The sequence below is a fragment of the Salmo salar genome, chromosome 10 (genome assembly GCF_965601325.2).
Source record: "Salmo salar chromosome 10, fSalSal1, whole genome shotgun sequence".
Taxonomy (NCBI): domain Eukaryota; kingdom Metazoa; phylum Chordata; class Actinopteri; order Salmoniformes; family Salmonidae; genus Salmo; species Salmo salar.
In genome coordinates, this window is record NC_138300.1 from 75,616,285 (window position 1) to 75,624,779 (window position 8,495).

At 43.6% G+C, this 8,495-nt stretch overlaps 1 pseudogene; it reads right to left on the reverse strand.

The window, feature by feature from the left end:
- Positions 1 to 804: 804 nt before the first annotated feature.
- LOC106560957 (treslin-like) lies at positions 805 to 3,148 on the reverse strand (annotated as a pseudogene).
- Positions 3,149 to 8,495: the final 5,347 nt, after the last annotated feature.

Sequence of the window (8,495 nt, forward strand, 5' to 3'; positions counted from 1 at the left end):
TTTGGCCTTCTTGGAGGGGCAAATGGTCTCCTGGTTGAACAAATTCCTCCGGAACTTTGTGACCTCTATGGACCAAATAAAGTTGTATTAAATTGTATTGGACAATCACAGTACAATTGTATGAGACAAGGGGTTTGTTGATCTAATAGAGGAGTTGGAGGATGTCATTGAAATGACTTACCTTGTGCAGCCTGCTTTTTTTTCGGGGGGGGGGGGTTCAGCAGCTGGTTTCTCCACAGCAATACAGAACCTTGGCTTGTTCATAGGACACACAGAGAGCAATATATGGGTGATTACTAAGTTCATACTGTACATCTAGCCAGACAGGACTGTGAATGAAGCCATATTGTTTCTGATGTAATACTATTGAAGCCATATTTTATCTGACTTTACAGCTGTTACAGAATACAAAACAAAATCCTGTTTTAGCTCACAGCTCTGATGGACATCCTTGGCATCTCTATCTGGCGGAGACTCTGGGATGCTTCATTCATGCTCTGATTGCGAGTCGACTTCCCATTCCTAAAATACAACAGAGGCTCGTTAAAGAGGGCTATATCAAAATACATTTTATTTGTCACATACACATGTTTAGCAGATGTTGTTGCGGGTGTAGTGAAATGCTTGTGTTTCTAGCTCCAACAGTGCATTAATATCTAAAAGTGTACTAACAACAACAAACACACATTCGTGCACTTCACCAAGGAAACACTTGGAACGGTCATTCTATAAAATCCACACAGCTGCACCACAGCAGATAACACCTAGGTGAATGAGCAGAATGTCCCTTTTGTACCAGACAACTCATCTTCTCTTGCTGGCGGAGCGGTCGTATAGCTCCTGAAGTTGCTCCCCGCAGGCGGAGGCCATGCTGAGGGCCACAGAGAGGGGAGGCGAGGAGGGAGAGATGCTGTCCATGGTCATTGACTCGTCGCTGAAGAAGTCCGAGGGCAGCACGGCTGACAGGGCGGCGGGCAGCTGGGTGCCCAGGCTGTGGTAAACATTCACTAGGACCCTAGGGATGGCTGTCAGGAACTTGACAGTACACAACCATCTGTTATAACCTTAGAGAACTGTGCTATTCTCCTCATCTCCTTAATCTGCATTCAACCCCAAATGTTAAGTCAGATGTCAATAGAGGGAACTCACCCGGGGAGGACCTCATCTTGCAGGAGCTTGGCGAGGAACACCGGGTCTTTGGTTAGAGAGATTATCCTCAGCATATCAGCCATCTGGGGAGAGGGAAATCAAAGCCTATCAATGACTGTTTTGTTTGGGTCGTGGAGGTAGCTATGATTAGCCGTTAGCGAGTTTCCTACCTCCTTCACCATCTGCTCCACATCCAGTAGTGTCGGTCTGCTGCTCCAAGGGGAGGAGTTGGCACATCTCGACCCTGAGCACCGCCTGCAGCTGGCACCTAATAGACACATCAGTGTTAGTCATGGGCCGGAGCCGCACCGGAGTAAAACCATTTGAAACAGAAAATAAAAATGAGCGTTTCTTATTGGCCCATTCCAGGTAATCTCTCCCTGTTTCAGTCCGTTTCGTGCTTAATAAACACAACCCTGTATTGAACGGCTATTCAACTCTAAAAGGCGCTGATTGTTTAATCCGACATCTGCATTGGCCGTGCAGCATTTGCAGTTATACGGCCTCTGCAGAAGTCAGGGCATTCATACTTCTTACGCTTCGTGGAGCAGCGAAGAGCTGTTGGGAAGTAAGTTGTCAAGGAAGTGAGCTTGTGTTTATACAGGACCTTACTTACGAGCCCCTAACCAAACCACTTTTTTTATTGATCGAGTCACTGGTGCTTCCTGCTTTAATTTTTGCTTGTAAGCAGGAATCAGGAGGATAGAATTATAGTCAGATTTGCCAAATGAAATACACTATTGAATACGCTAACCTTTATTAAATATTCTGCCAATGAGTATAGGCCTCAATTATCAATCATTTTTGCAACAAAAGCTGAATCTGAACCATGCTTGAGACTATGGGTGAGCCCTTTGGGTGCAGAACACTTAAAGTGATATCCCTGTTGTGTGTTGTTGTGGTGACAGTAGACAGACAGTAATCGGTTCGGTTGAATTATTACAAAAATATAGTTTTCGGTTTATATTTTTTTAGACATTAAATGCACTATGTGGGTTGAATGCTGTAATGACACAACAAAACAATTAATAAAAGTCCCATGATGGTAGTGACTTCCCAATACAGTTGATATTTCTTATTTTACCAGTTAAGTTGACTGAGAACACATTCCATTTACAGCAACGACCTGGGGAATAGTTAAAGGGGAGAGGAGGGAGGATGAATGAGCCAATTGGAAGCTGGGGATGATTAGGTGGCCATGATGGTACGAGGGCTAGATTGGGAATTTAGCCAGGACACCGGGGTTAACACCCCTACTCTTACGATGAGGTCTATGGGATCTTCAGTGACCACAGAGTCACTGAAAGACAGTCACTTAACCATAATTTATTCACATTACATTACTTCAATCAAATATATCAGTTGTGTATATTACATGTTTCATTTGATGACTTTATTATTTCATTCCAAGTCATCATCTCATCTCTATAGAGCTGCTGGCTATGCTTTCTGACAAAATCACTATTTTAGTAGTTCTTCAAAGTAAATAAGACATTATTTTATGACTGCTGAATACCAACTATTAATCCCTTAGATCATGTTGAGTCAAACAGATACACTTACGTTGGGTGTTGGGTCCAGCCGTGGCCCTGTCTCCCCAGCCTGGCTCTTCTGGGCCACGTTCAGACTGGCAACATTAAGCATCTGTAGTGAGCGGTTCATGCGGAGTGTGCTGGGCGCCACCTGCAGGCGGGTGGGGAGATGTGGACAGACACTCAGCAGGGGAAGCTCAACATAGTGACGAGCTTCTCGCCATTGTAGGTTTTGAGCTGTTACACTGATCGCGTATCACAGAAGAATCGAAAGCCAACTGTTTAGATGAGACGCTCGCTGATTAGTACAAAATAGAGGCGTAATTTTATACTTTAGAGCCATTCATTTCATATTGATCAGTTCCAAACAGAGCTCACTGCGGGCATAGACCTACGATATGGGGGAAATGCAGCCCCACTTCTTTACGTTTCTTCTGCGTCTTGTCACTGTGGACCTGGGATGTCATTCCCCGATAGAGCTCTGCCAGGCTGCTGACCAGATCCTGCTGGGGGCCCGTCAGCTCATCTCCCTGACCTCCTCGCTTTCACCCTCTGGCACCGCATGGAGCAGCCTAGACACACACACAGACAGAGAGAGAGACAGAGAGACAGAGAGAGAGAGAGAGAGGACACTGACTTACTGTAGAGAGTAAAAGTTTAGAGGGGCAATCTGTGATTGCTATATCCATTTTGGGCTTTAAATTCATGATATACAGTGCATTCGGAAAGTATTCAGACCCTTTCCCCTTTTCCACATTTTGTAACGTTTTACAGCCTTATTCTAAAATTCATTAAATTAAAAAAATTCAAATTACACACACACAATACCACTATAATGACAAAGTGAAAACTGTTTTTTTGAAATCTTTGCAAATGTATTACAAATAAAAAACAGAAATACATAAGTATTCACACCCTTTGCTATGAAACTTGAAATTGAGCTCAGGTGTATCCTATTCAAGCACAGATTCAACTAAACCACCCATACAAATCAAGGATGCAGTTGTCCTTCTAAACTGAGCTACAGGACCAGAAGGAAATGTTTAGGGATGTCACCATGAGGCCACTGAAAAGTCAGACAAATAAGACCTGGATGAATAGGTGATACTAATGATGCAGTAGCAAGGTGTCATGACTCTCTCTCCTTGGTGATAATCAAAGGTTCCAGATCAACTGGCAATGGCTGACAGATAGCCATACCCCCCTTTCTCACACAGGAGAGGGGGGAGTTGGGCCAGTTTTATGACTTAACAGCCGGTCGTAAATTTAGAGAGAACTTTCTGTTTCTTGCCCTGCAGTATTGGGAAGGTGTAAAAGCTCTTCAAGTTACAATGTTTGTTATGGTCCGTCTGGTCCGAGAGACTCCGAGAGACTCTTTCCGCCCAAAGTTTCATCAAACAATGGACACTGGGACAATATATTTCAACATCCGAATGTTGGTAATGATGAGAGATGGAATATGGAAAATGTATGTCTATTTTGTGATGTCATTAAAATGGTTGAGTGTCACATTGTATAATGATAGGAGACAGGCACAGGAATACGAAATAGGGATTTTATTTCTCTACCCAAACGTACATATAGAACACAGGGCTGTAACCCAAACAAAGAGCAAGGTGTAAACCTCGAATAAATACGCAGTATTTGATTTGACGTGACCCGTAATAACAAGTCTACACTAACACGGTTACAAGCTAGCCATTACAACAGAGCACAGGTACTTACAAGACCAACGGACATGGAACAATAATCAACAAGGACAATGGGGGAACAGAGGGCACATACACATACTAATCAGGGGGAATGGGAACCAGGTGTGCGTAATGAGACAAGACAGTCCGGGGTTGGTGGTAATGATCCAGTTCAGTGACGCCTAGAAGGCCGGTGACGTAGACCTCCGGAGCTGGTGAACTGCATGAGCTGCAGTACCGGGGGAATCTGTGACATTATGAAGATGTTATAACGGAAACATTGTAACTTGAAGAGCTTTTACACTGTGTATGTCAGGTCTACACCTTTACGTTGTGTAGAAAATATCAAGGGTAAAGAGAATGTTTTGTGACGATAAGATTGTGCATTTAGTTCTCTAACGAGATCATAGTAAATTATGATACGATGCCTCGTAACTAGCCACGTCCCAGGGAGCAGAGAGAGCGTGTCAGCATGACGTAAATGCCCCTTTCTACCCGAGGGGTATAAAAGGATTGAGTTAAGAATTAACATATCAGACTAGACGGACCATAAGCTGCAGCTTGGTCCACCTTAGTCACGACCCCGAAAACTGCAACACGAGGTTGAAGAAGACTAAAGAACCTCTTAACAATCAATGCTACGGTTGAGTAACTGTATCTAAGAAGGTGAATTTAAGTAGGACCATCCAGTTATTCTCTTCAAGTCATCGACACGGCTGATTAGCCCGTCCTCAGATGACGACTCTTCCAAAACAAGTGCAAGTAAACAGACAACTAAGAAGAAGGACATTGTGACCTCTTGTGGATAATCAGAGACTTACAGTTACATTTTAGTCATTTAGCAGGCGCTCTTATCCAGAGCGACTTACAGTACTGAATGCATACATTTCATACATGTTTTTTCCCGTACTGGTCCCCCGTGGGAATCGAACCCACAACCCTGGTGTTGCAAACACTATGCTCTACCAACTGAGCCACACGGGACCTTACACCCAAGAACGAAGGAGAAGGCCATCCGGAGAACCGGCCCCCGTTCTCACCAAGCGGAACCCTGCCCACGAAGGCCTGGGCTAACAGAGATACCCAACAAAGACCTTCAACACGTAAATACATACATTACGTCTTACCCAAAAGAGTGGCAGTTCGGGCAAGGTATTACGCTTCAAACACACCGACTGCGTCATTGCGTTTTGATACACCAGATGTACATTCATTTCCAATGGAACGCTGCGTTTGCCTTGCAGCATTGCGTTGCAGAGGCAGTTACAGTGTGTTCTGTGTGGTGTATACGTTGGATTTATCCAATGTGAATGTCGAATTTTTGTTGCACACATATCCAGTAAAAAAAAAAAAAAGTGGGTTAACATAATAAAAACAGTTTGACTGTAGAATTTCTTGACATTTTTTATTCATTTATTTGCCAGGTATATTATTTATTTGATGACATCCACATATTAATTGTAAGAGCTTATAATATAATTTCCCTCCAAAATGCAGTTTTGAAGCGAAATGCAATAATAAATGGTCAAGATAGCAGAGTAGGCTCTTTCAACAATGAGACCAACGTTGAGGAAGGTGGTCTTGATCGCGCTGTTGGGCCGGGATCATCCCCGCCGAAAGTGCAGGTCTGTGTGGGTCCAGAGATGGTTAAAGTCCAGAAAGCAGGCAGGGGAGCTCCACCATCTCATTCAAAAGCTTTGACTGTATGGAGAGGAATTCCGAAGTTACTTTTGTCTGGACCGAAGCCAGTTCGATCACCTGCTCTAGACAGAATAGAGTATTCTGTTAACTATTGTGTGTGTTAACTCTACTGAGGATGGACCTCTATGAGTATACACTGACGGAGGAGATTTACGATGTCTTTGGGTGATAAAACCTAAAGAGCATTCCAGAGAACATGAGCTAATGGTTCTGTTCTATACCGTACCAGGAACGAGATTAGAACCTCATCTTAGGGACCAAATTGAACGATAATGTATAGCAAATGCTATCTGGCTAAGGGATACTCCTTTCTCAATTATAAAGTCCCTTTGTGAACTGTTCCTAAGATCTGTGGTTCGTCATGTAAGTTGAGAGGGGTGTATCTTGGCTATAAAAGATCTTTGTACTTTTCTGTTGTCACTTTTCAATGGCGCATTATTGAAAGTCAAGTGCTTTTGCGAAGCTCTTATTATTAAAGATGTAGTTTAAGTATAACTCTGACTGGTGTGTGAAGTTTGTAACTCTCCTCATTTGGTAATGCAGAAATTAGCCACCACACTCCGGTAAGCTAAATTCTAGTTCATTTTTAAAGCCTTTGATACCATAATTGATTGATATTTGATACATTTTTCTATGTGCAACCTAGCTAGCTAAAGGGCTCTCTAGTTAATAGTCCCTATTTGACATCAGATGTACTTTTACAGAATGTTCATTAGGACTATAACTTTTCCCAAAGTTGGTTTATAATCCTTTTTTAATTATGCAATGTTACCAAATGAAAAGAAAGTTGAGGTGCCTTCTGCCCTGATGAAGGTAGGCTAGTCTTCTCTAGGACCCATTGTTGTTCAAGACAGTTACAGTCATTCATTACATTCTTATTGGACTCACATAAACTCGTAGAAAAAAAGGTTCCAGAAGTGTCCTTCTGCTTTCCCCACAGGATAACCCTTTTTGGTTCCAGGTATAACCCTTTGGGGAAAAGGTTATACATGGAACCCAATAGGGTTCTACTTGGAACCAAAAGGGTTCTGACTGGAACCAAAAAGGGTTCTTCAAAGGGTTCTCCTATGGGGACAGCCGGAGAACCCTTTTAAATAGATAGTACCATTCTTTCTATGAGTAGAGTTGGCCTGGGCTACAGTTTACTTAAATAGTCATAGACTGAATTGTACTGTTTCAAGGAATTGTTAATGATGGTTGATGAGTATTACAATATAATTAGTAGAGCATAATAAACTGTAATGAGGTAGCTATATGAGTAGATATAATATGTGGGTGGAATTGAAGTTACACACAAATTGTTCATTATTTTGAATTACATTTCAGATTCTTGGCGACAGGGGACTCCTACAGGACCATCGGATTCAGCTTCCGAGTTGGACTGTCTGGTTGGTGAATACATGCCTGTCCCCAAGGAGGAAGACTGGAGGGCCATCGCTGCCAAGTTTCTGGAGGGGTGGAATTTCCCCAACTTTCTTGGCTCCACTGACGGGAAACTTAGTAATCCATGCTCCACCGTGCTTCAGGTTTGCAATTCTACAACTACAAGGGTACATATTCAGTTGTACTCTTGGCTGTAGTAGATGCCATCTACTGTTTCCGTGTTGTCGATGTTGGTGCTTACGGCAAGGGAAGTGAGGGCGGGAACCTTCGGGACTCTGCCTTCGGGCAGACACTTCAGGATGGCACCCTGGAGATTCCACCACCTGCATAACTTCATGGGGCTGAAGACCTGTCGGCGACGAGGCCTTCCCTTTGACACCCAACCTCATGAGGCCTTACACTGGATGCCAGCTGCCATTGCCAAAGCCTGTAAGGATCTTTAACAAACGACTGTCCAGGGCAAGGTTAGTTGTTGAATGTGCCTTTGGGATTCTGGCAGCCCGGTGGAGAATGTATCGCAGAGTGCTTGGTCTCAGCCCCTCAAATGTCGATGCCTGCGTGAAGGCCACATGTGTTCTCCACAACTACCTGCGGAGGTCATTCCAGGAGCCGCTCCGGATGGAGATGGGCATGCCAAATGGTCACATACCTGAGGTCACCAGGGCAGGTGCCAACAACGCCCCCAGACATGCACTCCAGGTGAGGGAGAAGCTGACCACCTAAGTCCCATGGCAGTATGCCATGGAGTGAAACGGCTCTTTTAAGAGCCCCCTAACACAAAGGTTATTTTAAGAACCATCCACCATTGTCCATAAAATAGCATTTTTTGCCCAGATTATTTTATGTATCATTGTCTCTCTTCATTTGGAAGTTATATTTAAGTGAAATTTGGGAGTAAAAACCACACGTTAATGATAATCCCATCACGACAAAGGTGCAGCTATCGCTCACACCTACTGTACCTACTAGTTACTAGTCATCTCAAATCCGTCAAGGTAGAGTGCACAGGGGCAAAGGAATGAACCATCCTTATGAACCA